The following is a 21585-nucleotide window of genomic DNA, read 5'->3' as shown; positions in this document are numbered from 1 at the left end:
TTTAAGAGTTCTACTTGAACAAGAAAAACTTCTCCCAATGTTTTAACAAAACTGTACTTTAGCTTCAGTTAATAAACATCTCAGAAGCATTAGAAACATATCTGCATAATTTCTATGGTCACCCAGAACATAGTTTATATATGTGTGTGTATATAAATATATATATATATATATATATATATATATGGAACATGGTTTATATGCTGAGTCTGAGAAGAGAAAAAGGTTATTTTCATAAGAGAGTTTTGGAAAATATAGAATTTCTACTGGGTTAACTAAACTAGGACATCTAGATACAGACATCAAAACAGTTATAAATTTAAGTATAGCAGTAGAAACTGTCCACTGTCGTCCCATTGTTCATTGATTTGCTCGAGCGGGCACCAGTAATGTCTCCATTGTGAGACTTGTTGTTACTGTTTTTTTGTTTGTTTGTTTGTTTTTCCATGTAGAACTTCTCAGTTTCTCCTTCATCATAATTGGATGTTGGTGCACAACTGCCGGCAGTGAGCCACATCTATTCAAATGTAAACGTCCGATTGGTAGGTTGTTAGGCATTCGAATGAATCAATGCTCATGGCCAAGTTTGTGTTGACAAGGACACCGACGCCTCCGAGGATGTCCAAGGAACATCCTCGAGAATCTCCAAGAATTGTCCAAGGAACAATTCTTCTCCAGTGTCGAAAACGGCGTGATGAGATTGGTGCCTTCTTGTCTCAGTCAGACCAATGATGTCGTACTTGATCTTTCGCGCTTGTACCATCAGGTCCTCGAAGGATGCATCTGATGCTAAGGCACGTGCATTGAAAGTACAGATGATCATTTTTGTCTTCCTTCGTTTTGGCAGCCTAGTTCGGCCTTGAGATCTTATCGGCCTCTCCTTTCTCATCCTTCTCAATGCTGCCATGTTGGTGACGCCTTCAGGGTCAGGGGAAGGAGACCCATTGTAATTACTGGTTTTGGCATATCGAATACACAACAGATAGCTTGCTCTGCTGTGCGGGCGGAATACTCTCAGTAGCTTGCCAGGCTTTCCGAGAGGGATAGAGGCTTTTGTTACTGTGCTTGGTATGTCAGATATGCCATGGGGAGCTTGCCAGACTGCCATGCCGGCGGGATACTCTCAGTACCTTGCCGGGCTCTCCAAGAGGGATGGAGGAATCAAAACCAGATTGGCCGCATGCCAGGGTAAGTTATTAGTAGTAATAATTCTGCTGGATCAGAAAATTCTAGAGAGTGTATTCACTAAAAAATGGTATCAATAGCATCAAAGAAATTACCAATGGTAACATATTCTGAGGTCACAATATAATGTATCTGAAAGAGTTAAGCAGAGCTCCAAACTGTTTGGCTTTAGAAGTGTTTGACAAGGGCTGGAGCGATATCACAGTGGGTAGGGCGTTTGCCTTGCACGCGGCCAACCCAGGTTCGAGTCCTAGCATCCCATATGGTCCCCGAGCACTACCAGGAGTAACTCCTGAGTGCATGAGCCAGAAGTAACCCCTGTGCATTGGCGGGTGTGACCCAAAAAGCAAAAAAAAAAAAAAAAAGGATAATTTCTGAGTTTTCCATGCATGTCAGAATGTATTTCAATCATAAAAATGTACAAAATCAAGGCCAGAGAGATAGAACAGCAGGTGAAGTGATTGTCTTGTACATGCTCCACCTGGGTTCAATCCCTGGCACCCCACATGGTCCCCAGAGCACAGAACCAACAGTAAGCGCTGAACACTGTTGTATGTGCTGTTCACCACCGAAAAAAAGAACATAAAATCCTTATATCTGCCCAAAGCGGGATCAGCAATGACAAAGACATGTGCTACCGAGGCTCATTCTAACTAGATTTCTTTTTCCCCTTTTTGAGGTGTTGTGGAGAGAACCCAGGGTCTCAGACATACAAGCAAGAGCTCCATGATTTAGCCACATCCCAGCTCAGAAGACTCATTCACTTATACCTTCAACAAAGATTTATGGAGACCCTGTCATGCGCTAGGTGCTATTCTAGATGTGTGGGACACATTAGTGAAATAAATCAACACAATCTCTGTTCGAGATGCACTTCCATCTCAGATTAGAGATAACCAGAAATACTGTAGACTAGTGAATTCTATCAGATCTTCGAATATAAACCTACGTGCAAACAGAACACAAAAGGGCATTGGGGGTATAGGTAGCAAAATGTGGGTTTGTAATTTACATGAATAATTGGAGATATTAAGTATGTAAACTCACGTAAAACCAGAATGCAGGGCCAGAGCAATAGGTAAGGAACTTACCTTGCATGTTAACAACCTGCGTTTGATCCCTACCATACCATATGGTCCCCAGAGCACTGCCAGGGGTGATTATTGACCGAAGAGCCAAGAGTAACTCCTACACATCACTGGGTGTGGCCCAAAACCAAACCAAACCAACCTAACAAACAAAACCCAGGATGCAGAGGGAAAACCTTAATTTTAGATTCTGATTGGTTTGAGTCAAAATTTTGGTCTATGTTATTTGACAATCTGAACATGTAAGGTGGGAGAGATAGTATAGAGGATAAGGTATGTGACAGACTCTAGACCAATCCCTGGCACTACATGTGCCCTGGATACAGCCAGGTGTTACTCCTGAGCACAAAGCCAGGAATAGCCCCTGAACAGTGTAGGGTGTGGCCTACCTTTCATCCCCCTGTAACAAATACAATAACAATCTGATCATGAATTTCCTCTCAACAAAATATAAATAATTATACAACTAAATTTTGGGGGAGACTGAAAAAGTATTTGCTGTAGCTGCCCTTCCTCCCTCTCTCCCTCCCTCCTTCCCTCCCTCCCTCTCTCCCTCCCTCTCTCCCTCCCTCTCTCCTTCCCTCCCTCCCTCCCTCCCTTCCTTCCTTCCTTCCTTCCTTCCCTCCTTCCCTCCTTCCCTCCCTCCCCCCTCTAGACATTAGATTTCTAGATTTCTAGACATTAGATTAGATTTCTAGTTTCTTCCTCCCTCCCCCCCCTCTAGATATTAGAATAGCTTAAGGGGCTATGAGATACTCCTTAACTTCCATCTTCTTCCTCCCTCCCTCCTCCCTCTCTCCCTCCCTCCCTCCCTCCCTTCCTTCCTTCCTTCCTTCCTTCCTTCCTTCCCTCCCTCCCTCCTTCCCTCCTTCCCCCCCTCCCCCCTCTAGACATTAGATTTCTAGATTTCTAGACATTAGATTAGATTTCTAGTTTCTTCCTCCCTCCCCCCCCTCTAGATATTAGAATAGCTTAAGGGGCTATGAGATACTCCTTAACTTCCATCTTCTTCCTCCCTCCCTCCTCCCTCTCTCCCTCCCTCCCTTCCTTCCTTCCTTCCTTCCTTCCCTCCCTCCCTCCTTCCCTCCTTCCCCCCCTCCCCCCTCTAGACATTAGATTTCTAGATTTCTAGACATTAGATTAGATTTCTAGTTTCTTCCTCCCTCCCCCCCCCCTCTAGATATTAGAATAGCTTAAGGGGCTATGAGATACTCCTTAACTTCCATCTTCTTCCTCCCTCCCTCCTCCCTCTCTCCCTCCCTCCCTCCCTCCCTTCCTTCCTTCCTTCCTTCCTTCCTTCCTTCCTTCCTTCCCTCCCTCCCTCCTTCCCTCCTTCCCCCCCTCACCCCTCTAGACATTAGATTTCTAGATTTCTAGACATTAGATTAGATTTCTAGTTTCTTCCTCCCTCCCCCCCCCCCCCCAGACATTAGATCAATTTCCACCCTAGAATAGCTTAAGGGGCTATGAGATACTCACTTAACTTCCATCTTCATCCCCTAATACGCACACCAGACCAGTTCCCTTTTTCTCAGAATCCTCTTTATTGTAGCTAAGAGAAGAGAATCCTTTCCTCTCTGAGTATGATGCAGTGAAAACATCAGCCCAAGAACTGTAAGATAAGATCTGAGTCTCCTATCTTGTCCAGACAGAGCTGGCCTAAGAGATCAAGTTTTCTAGAGAGAGAAGGGAGGGGAAGCAAGGAAAGTCTACCATTGCTGCATTCCTGACTCTGTCCTCATCTGTCCTCTAATAGATTGCAAAATCTCTCACAAAGTCTATCAAAAGTGTATTTTGAGGTCAGAGAGATCGGACAGCAGGTAGGGGCACTTGCCTTGCATGTGGCTGACCCAGGTTCCATGCCAGGAACCCCATATGATCCCTTGGGCTTACCAGGAGTGATCCCTGAATGGAAAGCCAAGAGTAAGCCTGGAGCACCAGTGGGTTTGCCCCCCCCCCAAAAAAAACATAAACGGAAGTAGAATTTATCTACTCTTTAAATGTAGGCATAGCTAGACGGTTCCTGTTGACTGATGAGACATTAGAAAATGTAAAGCGAAATGGACACTGGTGAAGGGATGGGTGTTCAATCATTGTATGACTGATAATCAAGAAAGCTTTGTAACTCTGGTGAATCAATTAAAAAAATCTTAAAAAAAGAAAAAAGAAAATGTGAAGCAAAGTGGAAGCTTAAAAAGTGTTTGTGCCTTGGGGATTGCTTTCTCTTGCTCTGGAGAACCTTTTCATTCACAGATCCAGTGCTCCAGGCTAGCCATCTGGATGATAAAAGACATTTAAATCTTATAGACCAGGCAGAGGCATCTTAGTTAATGATTTCTGGAATATTGAGTCCCCAGATGACCTGTCAGCTGACTGCAAACATATAAGTGACCCCAGCCAGCCAAATGAGACAAGCAGAGGAATCAAGCAACTGAATTCAGCTAACTGCTAACCCACCACTTCATGAGTTAATGTTAGTAAGTCACTAAAATTTAGGATATCTGTTTGTTTATTTTGGGCCATATCTGGTATGCAAAGGGTTCTGTGCTCAAGTTATCTCTCCTGATGCGGTTTGGGGATGGTCTGGGATAGAACTCAGGTTGGCCACATGCCCGGCCAGCTTCCTGTACTATCTGTCCAACCCAGGAAAAATCGTTACATATTATTACAACTGATGTTCTCTCTCTCATACAATTTTAGCATTTTTCCTCCAAAACCAAAGCTATTTGTAATCATTCACAATCTAAAACATGTCCAAAGAAGAAAATGATAGATTTTCCTGTTCCCTGGCAATTACTTTGTTCTGTCCCTTGAACTATGACACTAAACCCCAGATTCCCCTGCCAAGGCCCACAGTGCCCTTAGCCACCTAAGCTTGTCCTACAAACTACCTAAGAACCCCCTCTCTTCCCTTTTCTCCATGCCCCAGACCGGAAGCACAGTGGGGTGGACTTCTTCCCATGGCCTTTGCCAAGGACCTGCCCTTGTCAGTGCCAGCTGCTTGACAATGGACTGCTCCATCTGGGCCCATCACTGGGCCGACTGCGACCTGCCTTCACTTTTCTGTTCACTCTGCCTCCAGCCAACAGTCGAGCCAAATGCTCTCTGACAGTCACCTTCCTCCCTGATGTTTTGTTCCTGTAGGCCCAGATTCCCCTGCTTTTATTCTTCTGGGTCCTTCTCTAAAATAGAGCTGGGCATAGAAGATTAGGTCAATTCTGGATGAGCTCACATATCCAGATGATCAACAGTATGCAGCAGAAATAGCTGTGAGGCATTTGGGGTCTTTTGCAGACAAGCCATGAGGAAGTCACTTTGTTGTGAATGGATACCAACAAGACTGCCACAAGAACTTGGAGAACATGTGATGGACTTCGGGTTGGAAGACAGGGAACTTGATTTTTAATAGTATGGATGAGCCAAACCAAAGTTCTACTCACATTTCTATTTCTCTGCCTGGTAGCCTAATGCCCAACTGCTAGGATCTCTGTGTCTTTTTGCCAGAGAGCTTTTTCTTACGCTGGAATCAACTTCTGTTTGCTCTGGCAGGCCAGAGGTGCTCAAGAATTTTAAAGTCCCTCACCCCTGACCCTGCCTAATACTCATCCGGCAACTAGAGTTACTAAATAAATACCCCAACTCCCTAGTCCCTTAGATGGGACACTTCTGAAGAGAAAGTTTCACATTCACCAAACAATGCCCTACTGGGAAGATCCTATTGTCTCTAGTGATTGCTTACTTGGTAGCATCTTCTTCATTGGTACCATTCCCCCCACCCAGCTCTGTTGCTTTCCTCTAATAGGTTTCTTGTAGTTGAAATTTTGCCCAGGTAGGAACTAAACAAGACAACAGGCACCCATCAGATGACTTCAAAGGCCAGGAGGGAGCTCTAAGGTGAAAGCAACAACTTAAAAGGGGACAGTACACGGGGCTGGGGCAATAGCACTGCGGGTAGGGTGTTTGCCTTGCACGCGTCCGGCCCAGGTTTGATTCCCAGCATCCCATAGGGTCCCCCGAGCACCGCCAGGAGTAATTCCTGAGTGAAGAGACAGGAGGAAACCCTGTGCATCGCCAGTGTGACCAAAAAAAGCAAAAAAAAAGGGGGGGGACAGTACAGGGGGCCAGTGCTCGGCTGCACCTTGAATGCAGCCAACTCCAGTTGACTCCTCAGCACCACGTGGTCCCTTGAGCACCTACAGGAGCAAACCCTGAGCTCAGAGTGGAAGTAGCTCCTGGGCACCACTGAATGACTCCCCACCCCTACACAAACAAAAAACAAATTAAAAGCATAAAATTCAGAGGGGGAAAAGCACGATGTGACCAGGTGATGTGGATGACCAGATCCAATGAGAAACAGCTGTCCATCCACCCACGACCCAACAATCTGCTATAAGGTTCCCGATTGAAGAGTATCTAAACCGAAGCTAAGAATATGGGGAATTTTTGTTATGATCTGATTCATCTATAATACAGGTATCAGTCACTTCACATAATATGCACAGGGCAATAAACTTGTGGAATTTAATTTCTTTTTATGCAGTGCTATTTAAGCAGAACGTTGCAGGCTTTTATGGGAGAATGCTACTCTGATATGGCTCTTTGTCTAAGAGCAAAATGTAACTTTAAAATGATAACCAGGGGTGTTCCAATAACTATGTTCAAATATTTATAAAACATTGCCTTTTGGGTGGTGGGATAAAGCACAGCGTCTAAATGGGTTAGTTCTACTGCCAAATGCCTTCAAACTTCATTGACTTTTTTGGAATTGGTACAAAGGCAGGGATTAGATCCAAACTTGTACAGGATTCTGTGTGGTCCAAAAATGTATATAAGTCTTTACTGATCCATATGCACTAGATACTGAAGGCACTCACTCTCCATCTTTTGGGATGGTGAGCAGGCAGGCAGGCAAGGTGTCCAAACTGATCAGGGTAAGACCTCTCTCTAATCCATGACCTCTGCTTCCAACAAGCACCGTAGAAAGTTTTTCGAGTTCTTAGTAATGGGCTTTCTTAGGACAAACCCAGTGACTGGGAGGTGATTCCACCCCCCTCAACCTGAACAGCTGCCCATAGTCGGAGCCAGACTTGCCGTTGCTGCTTTGTCGAGGATTCTGAGGTTCTTCAAGCATGAAAAGAAGGATAGGAAATCAAATCTCTCCACTTAATAGGGAACGTATTCGAACTGCTTCAAAATTAGCCTTGGCTCAGCTTAATGAAACTTGCCCTATTGTTCAGCAGAGGCTCACAAAATCCACAGCATTCAACTGGCAGCCTCTAATGCTGGGGAACTCACAACAAAGTGAAGATTCTTCTCCGACTTCCCCAGGAAGAAGCAAACCTGCTCGGACTTTTGAGCAGGCTCAATCTTAGAAGCATCCTGACTCAGGAGAACATATGACACAGACATGAATACAGAAAATATCCGTGTTCTAGGACCAGAAGCTTCTGCAATGAAACTCACTTACAGTGCTCGAGATCTCGAGAATATGACAGAGACCTTGAATAGGAGTTGTTCCTCACTAGGGGTCACCGAGCTTTCTCCAGTGGGGCTGGCAGGCTTCCGTTCTCCTCAGCTCAGGTTTAATGAATTTGCCTCCACTGGCCACTGATAAGAGAATTACCATTGCTTCTCTAACTCATCTCTATCCTATCTACTCCCACACATGCACAAAATCATTGTGTTTTTAAAATTCTTTAAGATAACACTGTAATAACCAACACGACTTTCTGTATAACATCAATCTGGATATAAAATTTGACACTCAAATCTCACCTTTCATCACTCTGTCTAGCCATCTCCCGTCGGACTGAACACTGAACAAGAGTGGGCCCAAACTTGCAGTCTTCAGAGCTCAGATCAATGTCGTAGCAAACAAAGGAACTCCTGATTCAAATGCTACCGGTGTCAAATGCTGATGTGTGTAAATAATTAATGGTGTTTTCACTGGAGAGTCCAGTTTGATCTTTCATTGCTGGGCTACCCCTGGGGTCTGGGGCTCCCTGAGAAGCAGAGACATTTCGTTTTTTTTTTTATTACAAGCTCATCACTAATTTATAGATTGCAACGGAGTCAACTTCGGAGTCTCATCTATCACTATTAGGCAGTGACAGTGTTAAGCGATGCTTCTTCCCAGATTATCAATGAAGGGAAAGGAGAAAAGGAAAAAGGCAAATACACCAGAGAAGACTTAGCTTTCAGAAGCAACACAAATGGCTCAAGGTACACTGTTTCCTACTGGCTGAGCTGACAAAGGAGAGTTTGCTAATTATCTCCAAAAGATACAGCACACACTAGGTTGCCAGCATAACCATATTCCACAATCATCACTGATCTTTATCTGTCTTTTACAGTTTATCTGGTTTTCCTCTGATCTGTCTTCTCCAGGAAACTTCTTTCAGAGCACCACACTCAATTCAAACTCGCAGAAATTACTATTGCTCCAGGGGAATCAAGGGGAAATTTCATAACAGGGCAATTTTAGCACATCAGGAAATGAGCTTGAAAATAGAGGAAAATACTGGAGCTTAATTACAACGTTGATAACATACGTGCCGTGTCTTCTGGACAATGGCATCGAGTGCCGAGTTCCTGTCCTTTGCATTTTCTAAGTGTCCTGTATCGTCAGCACATGTTCATACGTGACAGAAAGAAGTGAAAAGCGCAAACACTAAAAGGGCCATTTATTACATACCTTCAAAGAGAGCAACAATGACTTCGGGATGTCTATTACATTCCAGGGTTTTACACAGTTTCCTGGATGGCGGTAATATTTCCCTGTGAATGTACTCAAGAATTCCATTTTCACCACCGCCAAGTATGAATTCCCACCCTCTGACCACTCAGCCGGCTCCACTATTTCTATACAGCGCCCGTTCTCACAGAGCAAAGGACGGATGGGGGGTGGGTGCGTAAATCAAACCCAAACCCAGAGGAATCCCAAACAAGTGACCGAGGGATAAAGAAATCTCCCAACCAATTCATAAGGAGTGTTTCTTTTAGGGCACTTTCCTATGTCCCCGGGACAGCACGAAAGCCGGGCTACATTCTGAAACCGTTGCTATGGCAAAGTGTCTTGTTTTATTGACTATGGAGCACATTGTTGTGTTTAAGTCATGTAAATGATGGGGACACAAAGGAAAAGACCCACTACAGCCCCTGTTCACCACACTGGGGTCTCTCCCCCTTGACACATGCCATTTGTGCAGTATGGGGCCACGATGCCTGCAGAATGCCTCTCTCCCTGGGTGCTGGAAACTGGTTTGGAGCCATTTCTCAGTACTCCACATCCTTCAGAATCAATTCTGCGGGCGAAAACGAACACACAAGGACGAAGCTCTTGCTTTTGTCTTAAGGCCAGGATATTTCTATAGAAACTTTGCATTCTCTGCCTACTAGCACATTTTTGTTTTCCAGGTGACTGGGCTTCTCCAATGTTTCAACTTTCCATCAGTTTCTGTCAACTTGCCAGCCAAGGAGGAGAGCTGCTCTTCGCTCCCCACTTATATCTCAAATATGTGTATTTTAATTAAGTATTTTACTACAGCATCAATTCACGCTGATTAGACATAATTACAGAAACAAAATATGCAGAATGCATTTTAATAACGCCTGCCACCTCTGAGGGGACAATGAGGATCTAATTTAATGATCTAAGTGTTGTTTGAAAGCAATGCAGAGTTTTAAAAATAGCAATACATTTGGAAATGGAGCTTAATAGTATTTTTGGATACAAATGTGAATGAAAATGCACTATTATCGGGCTTTTGGTACTTGTAATTAAACACACACAGGGCAACATTTGTTTACATGAAGACTCAATGACATCCATGAATAATAAAAGCTGGATCCAATGAATACAGGTTCAGTTGTGGCACTTGAGACTGGAAATGCTGGTATAACTTATACCCCATTTTTGAAAGGAAATCTCACTGTTCTACCAGTTGATTTCTGATTGCCTTGTGTCAATGTCCATTGTCACGTGTTGACACAATATGCACTGATAAAGGGGATTGGCACAGGGGAAAGTTCATGGGGGAGCTTGCCCAGGAATTCCAGACCAGCTCCACAATCTGCTGTGTACTTGGAGCTCTTTCAAAATGCCAAAAGCTACAGTGAAAGTCTATTTTTGTGTGAAATAAAAATGCCCTTTCCAACTTGCGCTTGGGAGAAGCGAGCTGTCCTGGCAGGGCCTGGTGACCCATTGCTCTCAGCACTTAAGCAGACCGTTGAAAGTCTGGACTCAAAGGAGTTTCAGACAATGACTTCACTTTCTCAATAAAAATTCTATTTGCCCCACATTTTCATTAATTCAGAAAAGAATCCTGTGAACAATTAGGAGAGACTTGCTTTCTTTCACAGCTTCAGATGCTCTTCTAATAGGCTTTTGTTTGGCTTGGACTTGGGGGTCACATCCGGAGGTGCCCGGGAATTACTCCTGGCTCTCTGCTCATGGGTTACTCCAGGTGGTGCTCAAGGGACCATATGCAGTGCTGGGATTCAAATCAGGGTTGACCAGCATGCAAGGCAAGTAAACATCTTGCCCCTGCACTATACCTCTGCCCCTTTAAGAAAGGGTTATTATTTGATGCACTGTGATTTCCAATACCGGTAATGGTCTGCTTTCATACACAAACCATTCCAGCAGCACACTCTCCACCCGAGTGTCCACTTCCGTCCACCAATGTCCAGTGCACCGTTTCTTGGCCCTGCTCCACCTGTGGTAAGCTTCCTACTGAAGACCAGTTCTCAGTTTCTGCTTTCTGGCAGTTAGTGCCCTAACTGCCGTACTATTGCTCTGCCCCCCTGGCCTCTACTTTTCAGAACAGTATTTAAGGGGCTGAAGTGATAGTACAGTGGGTAGGGTTTTTTCCTTGCACATGGCCAACCCGAGTTCAATCCCCTGCATTTCATATGGTCAGTGGTACAGGACAGTGCTACAGTGCTACTCCTGACTCTGCATTCAGGGATCCCTCCTGGCAGTGCCAGGGGGACCAAATGGAATGCCAGGGATTGAACTTCAAACTTGGGCTGACCACATGCAAGACAAGTGCCCTACCTGCTGTACTATCACCCTGACCTTTCCAGTTTTCTTTTTTAGAACTTGGCAGTTGGGGCTGGAGTGATGGTATAGCGGGAAAGGCACTTTTTCTTTGCAGGAGGCTCACCTGTTCCTACCCCCAGCATCTCCTATATTTGCCTGAGACCCTCAGGAGTGATCCCTGAGCACAAAACCAGGAGTAAGACCTGAGCGCTACCTTGTGTAGCCCCCAAAATAAAGCAAAATAACCAAGACAAATCAAGCGTGGCAGCTAAAATTATAGTTCTGTATTGCTCTTCCTCATAAAATGTCTATTCATATTTCATTTGGGGCCAGAGAGATAGGACAGGGGTTAAGGTGCCTGCCGTGCACAGTCAACCCAGGCTTCACCCTGTAGATAGAAGAGCATTTTCTGAGCACTGCTATAGTGATCCCCAAGCATAGACATGGGAGTAGCCCCCAGAACCTTCAGTGTGGTCCAATAGCCCCCTCAAAGAAATCCCAAACATATCTCATGTGGGTGTAATTGTGTTTGTGTGTGTTTGTGTCTGTGGAGGGAAGGGGATGTGTATGCAATCGTGTCAACATCAAGAGAATGTCAGGACTCACCAAATTCAAGCTAATTATTGACATATTAAATAGTCATATATTTCCTACTTGTAATACAAATTATTGCTTATACAGTGTCCTTGCATTTCCATGTCATTCTATTCTGTTTGCTTGCTTGTTTGCGGGGGCACACTTGGTAGTGTGTCTTCACCTTACTAAGTTTGTAAGGAATGCCAACAGTGAGACTGTGAATTAAAACCCGGATTCTGGGGGCCAGAGAAATACTGCAGCAGGCAGGGTGCTTGCTTTGCCCGAGGCCAACCAAGGTTTTATCCCCAGCATCTCGTATGGTCCCTGAGCATTGCCAGGGGTGTTCTCTGAGCATAAAGTCAGGAGAGTAAGTCCTGAGCACAACCGGTATTTTTTATGGTACCCAAACAAAATAAATTAAAATAAAACAAAACAAAATCCAGATTTCTACACCCTTACTCAAGGTACTTCATTCAGTGCCACATTCTCTAAAGCCACACATGTACTTCAGTTGTCTCATTTATTATACCCAGTAGTTCTACTTGGAGAAAATACTTCTTAAAATGATCACATGAGTTACTTACCTCTTCTTAAATGGTAAAAAATCAAAGTATTTGTTGACAGGTTATCAATGACCTAGGAACACTGGGCTCCATGTCCTAACCTCTTTTCTTTTCTTTGCATTTGATGACATACAATTCACACATCCAATAATTTACTACGTCGAGTCCATATTTTATTTATAGAGTTGCACAACTATCATCATCATTTACTTTTAGAACAGGCTCATCTTCTGCACAAGAAACCATGTACCCACTACCAGTCATTGCCTCTCTCAGCTCTCCAGACCTTGGAAGTCACTCATTTACTTTCCGTTTCCACAGATTTACTTAATCTAGCTGTATCATATATACAAAATAATAGCATATGTGATCTGGTGGGACTCGCGTATTTATTTTGCATAATATACCGTGTATTAGCACTGCATTTCTCCTTATTGTGACTCATTCTATTGTGTGGGTCCATATTACATTCATACACCAGTTAATGGGCATAGTTTGCTACCACCTTTGGACCATGTCTTGAATAACATTGGGTTGTCCTTGTTCCTCCCACAGGGAGTTTAGATTTATTGAGTTACTCCCACAACAGTGCCACGGAGGCATACCCAATTCCATCAAACATTAATAATCCTATATTGCTTTTCTCTTTCTTTTATGTCATTTGCATGGTTTAGCAATGGCCTTTTTGTATAGACACAGGAAGACAGTTCATGCTATGCTTTCTAACATGAGAGTTAATTGACTCCAAATAATATTTACTCCTGTGCGTCCATCATATTTACCTGACTTAAACCTCAGTTGACCTTACTTCCTAATAATCCCAAAAGGAAGGTCCCAATGAAGGGACTGGATGGACCCAGGGCAAGCTGTAACCTACCCTGGCACCGAAAGGGGACAAGCTAAGGACCATAAGTATAGTTAAGTTAAGAGCACGGTCATGGAACAAACTCTGTAATGACCCAAAAAGAAGTAACAGAATAAGGACTTTGCTGGGGTTAGGAAAGACTAACTTGGCCCAAGGACTGTGGTCTGGGATATAAAGCGAGATGTCCCCAGGAAGAGCCAACCTATAAGTTTAATATATTTCTTACTGTGTTCATACAAAATGACTAGAAATATTATTATGAGTAAATTTACTATAATTATTTAAACGGATTACTAGCTGAGAAAAAAGCAATACACCCTAGATAGAATCCTGCTCTTGAGCATATCTCCTTGAAATCTGGAGTGCTGAAATCCTCAAATGAGATTTTGTGCTTGAGTTAATCCCCTAGAACTTCCCCTGAAGGAGTGGCTTTATCTCTATTGTTATGACAATGTTCAACCCCACTTATGTGTACCCCACCCTCCATAATTTCTATATAACTATGCTGAAAAGGGAAAGAGAGGACTAGACAGGACTAGAGGAGGACTAGAAAGACAAGAATTAGAAACTCGAGGACTAGGGGAAGATGAGGATGATGGAACTATGATGAATGGGACTATGACCAAAAATACGACCACAGCTGTGCTGTAAGGGAGAGATTGAACTATGCTGGGGAGGAAAGAGAAATAAACTGACTACCGACAGGCCTGGGGCCCAGTCCCTGTTTCTGTTTCCCTGGTCCTTTATCCATCTGTCGTGACTGACCAGCCTGGAGAGGTGGCTCTCAGTCCTGCATGTGCCCACGCTTTTCATTGAAACTCACAAATAATGAATGATGCTGAGCATTCATGTCCAAGTTTCTCTTGGGACCCATCGAGGGATGGAACTGCAGGGGAATATGAAAACCTTCTATGTAACTGTCTTTAGGATTCACTAGGCTGTTTCCAGACTGGATCTATTGTTTTACAACACCACCAATAGTGACTTTTCCTAAAGGGAACCGAATCACTCTGAGAGCACTTGTCATTTACTCTTAGTAAAAACTCCAGGCAGAATCTCCTGCCTCCACATCAGGCTATCTTCCCTGGGGCCCCTCTGAGGAGTTGAGTTTCCCTTCCCGCCCCAAGCAGAATCCCGGCAGCCAAAAACCTCCAGAACCCAGCCACAGCCATGCTCAAGGCCACTCTTCACATGCTCCGACGAGCCTCACACATAAAGGAACCGGCAGAGGAACCCAGGTATGTGGGACCCGGGGCTGAGATCTCCAAGCCTTCTCGGATCGGGACTGGGCCTCCTGTACCCAGATCCCCCATTTTTCAGTAGTTTGACAGTCACACCCACAAACCGCCCCTGGCGCCATGTAATCCCATCAACGGCCAAGATCCAGAGAGTATTAAAACAAAGCTCCCTGAATGTGGCCACGAGACCTCTTATAGTCTAGCCCACTGACGTACCTAAAGCAGCACACAAGTGTTTGGTTTTAACATACTTGCTTGTATTCTCTTATATAATTCTTTGTTCCTCTCGGAGAGCCTGGCAAGCTACGGAGAGTATTCCGCCCGCACGACAGAGCCTGACAAGCTCCCTGTGGCATATTTGATATGCCAAAAACAGTAACAATAACAGGTCTCATTCCCCTGGCCCTGAAAGAGCCTCCAATATGGCACCGTTGGGAAGGATGAGTAAGGAGAGGCTGCTAAAATCTCAGGCCTGGGACGAATGGAGACATTACTGGTGCCCGCTCAAGCAAATCAATGGAACAACGGGATGACAGTGATACAGTGAGAAACTCTGAAGTCTCCACTCTCATATACTTCTGGGTCTGGCCAGAAGTGAAAGGTGAAAGTCTCTACCTGATCATGGTTTCAGAAAAGGGACCGGGAATTAGTACATGAAACAAAGAAATAAGGTTTGTTATTAATTCTACACGTAGAGTGCTCACCAAGTTTTGGTGAGAAAATACTATTCTTTTTATATACAGGATTAAATCACACCCGGTGGTGCTGAGGGGCTTACTCCTGGCTCTGTGCTCAGAAGTGACCACTGATGGTAACTGGGGGACCATATGCAGTGCCTAGGATTGGAGCAGGGTCAGTCATATGTGAGGCAATTAATTAATTTAACGCCTGTACTGTCTTTCTGGCCTCCAGTGAGTAAATTTTTAACTAAACTTGCCACAAATACACAAACAGAAATTTCAATTTACCTTAAAAATCTAGAGGAACACATGAAAATTGTGGAAGAATATGCCAAAGTGGATCTAGCAAAGCAAACACTGAAAGTCCAAAAACTCCAAGAAGAATTAACCTTGGGAAAATTAGTGGAAGAGGCTAATTCTCCAAAACACCAGTGGGGAGAAGAGGAACCAAATTCTCAGGCAGAAAAGGATTATAACAGTGAAGATGAGGATGAAGATAAATATGCAGATGACACTGACATGCCTGGACAGAACTTTGATTCCAAGAGATGGATCACTGTCTGGAAACTCAAGATTCGAGAAGATATTGCAAAATATTTGTGGAACTTAGATCCAAATTCTGCCTCTATGATCCCAAAACCAGAGCAATGAGAGAGAATCCCTACTCCAATGCAGGGAAAGAATCCGAACGAAGTGAACTATGCAGGCGATAACTTCGTTATATACACGGGTGATACCATTTCAATGGCTCAGACACAATTGTTGGCTTGGGAAGCCTCTGACAAAGGATCAGAAGTGCATCTACAAGCTGATCCTACGAAACTCCAACTGTTGTAAAAGTCCTTCAAAGTCAAAAAAGAAGACTTCAAAGAGCAGCAGAAAGCAAGCATCTTAGAAAAGTATGGTGGCCAAGAACATCTGGATGCCCCTCCAGCAGAACTGCTCTTAGCTCAAATCGAAGACTATGTAGAATACTTAGGACATGGGACAGTCAAAGGGCAGGAATGGGCTGTCGCCTGCTCCAAGTACGAGGAGGATGTGAAGATCCACAACCACACTCATATGTGGGGATCTTACTGGAAAGATGGCAGATGGGGATTACAAGAATTGTCACTCCTTTTTCAAGTATTCCTACTGGTGAGGCTGGGAAGGAGGTTGCTAATTCAGAGGAATGTATTTTAAATGATACAACTGAAGAAGAATCAGTGAAAAAGCCTCAAACTCTTATGGAGATACATCAGGAAAAACTAAAAGAAGAGAAAAAGTAGAAAAAGAAAAAGAAGCATCAAAAGAGTAGTTCAGTGATAAAGAAAAGAAACACGAAAAATGGAAGAAAGCGCTGAATGCCAAGGAGGCCTACCTTCTTCATGTCAAGGAGATCATGCAGATCGATGAGTGGAAGCGATCATGCAGTAGTATCTATGAAGCCCGGGAGCCCACAGAGGAAGAAATGGTGGCCTACAGAATGAAATGCCAGAGACAAAACAACCCTGGCTTCCTTCTTAGGACAGTAGAGGCTAGTCACAGACATTACCCCAGATACACAGTGAACTCACTCTTCTTGACTTCTTGCCGAAGATGAGAAGTGGAAAAAATCTTGTCTGCTCTTCATGCTGCCTGACTTAAATAATAAAATTTCCAGAGGTTGCATAGTAAATTCATTTATCTCCACAGTGACAATGGACTGGAGCAATAGCACAGCGGGTAGAGAATTTGCCTTCCACGTGGCCGACCCAGGTTCGATTCCTCCATCCCTCTTGGAGAGCCTGACAAGTTACAGAGAGTATCCCGCCTACATGGTGGAGCCTAGCAAGCTCCCTGTGGAGTATTCGATATGCCAAAATCAGTAACAAGTCTCACAATGGAGATGTTACTGGTGCCCACTCGAGCAAATCAATAAACAGAACAGTGCTACAGTGCTACCTTAAAAAAAAATCAAAGCAACCAAATCAACCAATCAGTTAAAATGCAAACTCCCAGTGGAAATCATTTGTTCTTCTATCAGTAATTCCCAAAGAAGGCAATATTTGAACTGTTTTTATAGTTTTATAATTTTCAATGGCATGAGAAAGTATAGGCTTTGTAGCATCTGTGCAAAACCCCTCACATCTTCATGCTGCCCACAGACACACAACTAGTCAAGAAAACTCCAAAGATACATAAATAAACCTTTTGTAATCTCAATGATTCTTAGGTTTCTAGACAGGGATCAATACAGACTTTTTAGGCAAGCTGGGACACCTTCTGGAATTTAAACACATGGTTGGCCCCTGACAAATCCAGGGAGAGTCTGGACATGCATCTGATTGGTTCTGTTATGTACAAATCCAGTAACACTGGCTGGCTCTTGCTGTGGGGCCAGAAAGGTGTGTGAGATGAGAAGCCGAAGTGACTTCAAGCAGCCATTTCTTCTTCACTTTGATTCTTTGGGTCTTTTTTCTATTTTGTTACTCGTTATCTTTTCTGAAATTTTATTTTCACCTGATTCTTATAATATTCAGCCAGTACTTTTGAACTTTTCTTACCTGTGACCAACATGTCCAAGTACAGCTAATCCAACACAAAGCTAGAGGGGGACATTTCTTGTATCTCATGTTTCTCCACAAGCCTCCTCCGCAACCCCAGCCTTATAACCTGACAGATGATCTGGCTGGGAACAGTCTCAAGCAGGACTGCTGGAAGGTGCTGAGCGGACACAAAAAAGATGCTTGAGAGAAGAAGGCAATGGGAATGTGTATGAAGAAGAAGGAATATGTAGGGTGCAGGAGATATAGGAAAACAGGTAGACGCTTGCCTTGCATATGGCAAACCCAGACCGTGTGGTAGACCATGTGGTCCTAGAACTGCTTATGGTCCCCCAAGCCCCACCAGATATGATCCCTGAGCACAGTCAGGTATGGCCCTCAAACCACACACATACACATACACACACATCAAAGGAGGGGCTGGAGCGATAGTACAGTGAGTAATGTGCTTGCCTTGCAGTTGGTCGATGCAGGTTTGGTCCCCAGTACCATATATGGAACCCTGAACCTGCCAGGAGTAAGCCCTAAGCTTACTTAGGGTGAGTACGTGTGACCCCGCCGGGTGTGACCCCCAAACACAAAACAAAAAGCAAAGGAGGGCTGTATAAAAAGGGGAAAAAAAGTCTTAGAGCACCTGCCTTGTAAATTCAATCACCAGTATGACCACATGTACCAAAAGTGACACTGGAAGCTTTGTGATTTGTTCCCTAGGGTCATGGGAAATTTCTGGACACCCCATAGCCAGGTGTGTGTGAGCACTGCAACAAGAGAGGTGTGCCTCCTGACGAGCACAACTTAAAAAAGAAAGGTGACTGAGCATCACGACCAGACGTACCACACCCAGTGAGCAGATATGCGAGCAGCACAGCAAGTCCCAGTGAGCACCAGAAAGAGAGTGTGACTCACTCCCACTGCCCGGCATGTGTGAGACACTCAGTCACAGCAACAACAATGATGCAAGGAAAGGGGAAGTATAATCCATACAGAAAAGAAACAGACAGGTCTGAGCTACAGTAGGGGGGCAGGCACTTGCCTTGCATGCGGGCGACCCAGGATCAATTCCTGGAACACCTATAAGGTCCCCCAAATCTACCAGGAGTGATCCCTGAATGCAAAGCCAAGAGAAAGCCCCAAGCACCACCAGGTGAGGTCCAAAAAAGAAAAAAAGAGGAGCTAGAGCGAAAGCACAGTGGGTAGGGTATGTACCTTGCACATGGCCGACCCAGGTTCGAATCCCAGCCTCCCATATGGTCCCCCGAGCACTGCCAGGAGTAATTCCTGAGTGCAGATCCAGGAGTAACCCTGTGCATCGCCGGGTGTGACCCCAAAAAAAAAAGAAAAAAAAAGAAAACCATTTAAAATACAGAGAGTAGAGGGGCTAGAACAATAGCACAGTGGGTAGGGCCTTTGCCTTGCACGCGGCTGACCTGGGTTCGATTCCCAGCATCCCGTATGGTCCTCTGAGCACTGCCAGGAGTAATTCCTGAGTGCAAAGCTAGGAGTAACCCCTGTGCATCGCCGAGTATGACCCAAAAAGCAAAAAAAAAAAAAAATGCAGAGAGTGGAATAAAAGAGTATATCCTGAGACAAAGGTCAAATGAGGGGAGGGGGCAGGAAGCAGGAAAACAAGCCCCATGTATCCTTGAGCTGAAGGTGTTGGCAAGTAATACTCTCCTGGGATCAGCCCACTTTCCACTGAGGTCTTCATGCCCTTGGCTCGTGTAATAATTCACTGGTAATGCTCAAATTGACTTCGCAAATGGCCTCAAACCTCAGCAGGAGTTACCAGGGGTTTATAGCTTCATGCACTGAAATTGAAATGGAAAATGTCCTTGATAAACTGCAATAAAAGAATAGGAGGCAGAAAGACAATCTAGGTTACAGAAGAGTCTCCAAATGGAACATAAAAGTATTTTTTGCCAATTCAAAGAAGAAAGTTAACCTGCTAACCAGTAGTGGACACTGATTATGGAAGAAAGTATACTACAGAGGCACACCAAAGTATCAGCTAGCTATCGCCAGGAGATCTGGCCACTGACACTATTTCAAAGCCACGCAGCCTAGCTCAGAGCTCCCCAATTAAAGAGGGGTGTGGAAGACTTGGAAAGAGTTCAGAGAAAAGCCACAAAGATGATCAAAGAGTGGAAGAAAAGCGACCTCGGAGGAAAAAGAGTCACGGAGCTGGAAAGATTGAACCTGAAGAGGTTCAACAGATGCGTTAATTATGGTCCTTGGCTAAGCGAGGAGATGCGGCAGTCTCTGGCGAGAGTCTTCGGCTCTCCCTTCCACTGCTAAAGGACGCGTGTGAGGCCGCATGTGAGGCCGTCGGGTCCGGGCGGGGATGCTCCAGCTAGCTCTGCGGGATGGTAAATGAGGGGTTCCTCAGGGCGAGTGGACATAAAGGCTGTCGTTCTTCTCTAGTGACTGGAAAACTGGCTATGAGTCTCGTACCCTGAGGATGGTGGCTGGTCTTTCTAGCTCGAGGCAAGGGTGGGACAGGGACTGAATATATTCTCACATTCCAGAACACTGTCAGTACTTTGGTTTGACAACAAACTCAGGTATTCCTCCTCTGCCCCGCCAACCTGCTAACGCGATGCTTTGCTCAAAAGAGACTTTGAGAGGTACCCATCCCATCTGTGAGAAAGAGCACTAGGGAATATCTTCTGAAGAGCAGGAATGTGTTGAAGAAAAAGTCAGCTATAGAAGACCCGCGGTGGGGGGGCGGGGGGGGTGGGGGGGGGCGTAAGGCACCTCGGAGTGCATGCTGGGATTAGGGCTAATTAAGATGTTGACTGAATCTATGCTAATCATGTCCCACCAGACTCTGCTGGATTAGTATGTAAATTGGTAAACTCTGTTCTGAAATTGCCCTACCAGCTGAGGTCTAATTACTGACTAGACATAACAAATAATAATGGGATTTGTATTTTAGGATGTTTAATTATGGAAATACACGTCTGGAAAAAGATATCAGTTGTATTGCACAGAAAGAGAATTCATAATGTTTTACCAAAGGTTTATGAAATTTTACACCTTTAATAAGAGCACTCGGAATGGGGTGGGTGGAGCAGCGGTTTGGAGATAGAGCAGTGGGGGGGGGGGGATTGGGGGGTGCAGATCACAATGATTAATTTGCTGCTTGAGTAATTTCCCCAAAGCTTCTCAAAGACTAATTGTTTCGTTGCTGATACACAGCATCTTGTGAGCTTTTAGTTCTATCACCAAAAGAGCTGGAACTCCTCCATGAAGAATAACCAAGACACGATGGATGTAACACAGCTACTTCATGGCCTGCATTCAAATGGAATTCAAAGCAACAGGCCCAGAATATCTGTCGTCTTTTTTTAAGTCTCTCGAATTGTTTTTCTTCGATGATACTGAACTCATGGATTGTATCAATCAGAACATGCTTAGCTCAGTTGCGAAGAGAGTAAATTTCATGATTTCAGAGGAAAAAAAGAGTTCAAACTCCACAATTCATTGAATGCGTATCTTGGGACAGAAACTTATTTGGAAGTAATTTTGCCTCACTCTGTGACCCACCTTTCCAAAAATCTATTCATAGACAAAGAATATCTGTAGAATTTTAGGCAGAGCTGTAATAGTTATTGATATTTACCTACCATATTGCTCTTTTTAAAGTAATTTTACTTGTGTTTATTTCTTTCTTTTTGGTGAACAAGAAAGTTTTTATTGAAACTTTATTTAGAAAGATGTGAGGGAAAAGGGGCCAGAGCGATAGGACAGCAGGTAGGGCGTTTGCCTTGCACGCGGCTGACCCAGGTTCGATCCCCACCACCCCATAAGGTCCCCCAAGTC

General features: G+C 44.3%; 1 pseudogene; it reads left to right on the top strand.

Annotated features, from left to right (window-relative positions):
* Positions 1–10886: 10886 nt before the first annotated feature.
* LOC130039369 (pre-mRNA-splicing factor SLU7-like) lies at positions 10887–16752 on the top strand (annotated as a pseudogene).
* Positions 16753–21585: the final 4833 nt, after the last annotated feature.

The sequence above is a fragment of the Sorex fumeus genome, unplaced genomic scaffold, assembly GCF_029834395.1.
Source record: "Sorex fumeus unplaced genomic scaffold, SorFum_2.1 ptg000086l, whole genome shotgun sequence".
Taxonomy (NCBI): Eukaryota; Metazoa; Chordata; class Mammalia; order Eulipotyphla; family Soricidae; genus Sorex; species Sorex fumeus.
Note: the sequence above shows the minus strand (reverse complement) of the source record. Positions and strands in the feature narration are given on the sequence as shown.